The sequence below is a fragment of the Nannospalax galili genome, unplaced genomic scaffold (genome assembly GCF_000622305.1).
Source record: "Nannospalax galili isolate Female #2095 unplaced genomic scaffold, S.galili_v1.0 scaffold691, whole genome shotgun sequence".
NCBI lineage: Eukaryota > Metazoa > Chordata > Mammalia > Rodentia > Spalacidae > Nannospalax > Nannospalax galili.
In genome coordinates this window covers 748,412-749,007 of record NW_008330362.1, presented here as the reverse complement: position 1 = coordinate 749,007, position 596 = coordinate 748,412, and positions in this window count along the sequence as shown.

Sequence of the window (596 nt, the reverse complement as noted above, 5' to 3'; positions counted from 1 at the left end):
CCGCTGCCTGCGCTGCGGTGCGTCCAGCGCGCGCAGCCTGTGCTACCTGCGGCCGGAGCGGGGCTCGCCGGGCCACGCTGGGGTGGGAGGAGGAGCCCGGGGCGCGCCCAGGCCGCGGGAGGCGGCTGCTGCTCACCGCCCGAGTCGCCTCGGGAGCTGGCGACCTCAAGCCCGGCCGCCCCGCCACCCGGGACCCACGCGAGGCGTCCGGAGTCGCCCGATCCGCAGAGGTGGCCTGCGCAGGGCAACCTTGGGCATCTTGGCCGTGGCCGGCCGCTCTCTTCCTCCCCGCACCTCCGTACCCCGCGGCGCCGGAAGGGTTAAAGCTCGCTCGGTGCCCAGGAGCCCCTTGATCTCGATTAATTCAGCCGGCGCGCTCTTCCCCGCCTGACGGGCGGGGGCTCTCTCGCTCTCACTCGCGTAGGTGTCTCAGTTCTAAGTGATTGGATTTCCCCAGGAATGTTATTTAAATGGACTCGAGACTGGGTTTCGCTTACCTTCTTGTGATCTTTCTGATTAAAAATGGATGATGGTCATTAATGGCCAGTGCGGCCCCACTGCTGTCCTAGACTTTGGGGGGTAGGGAACCAATGGAC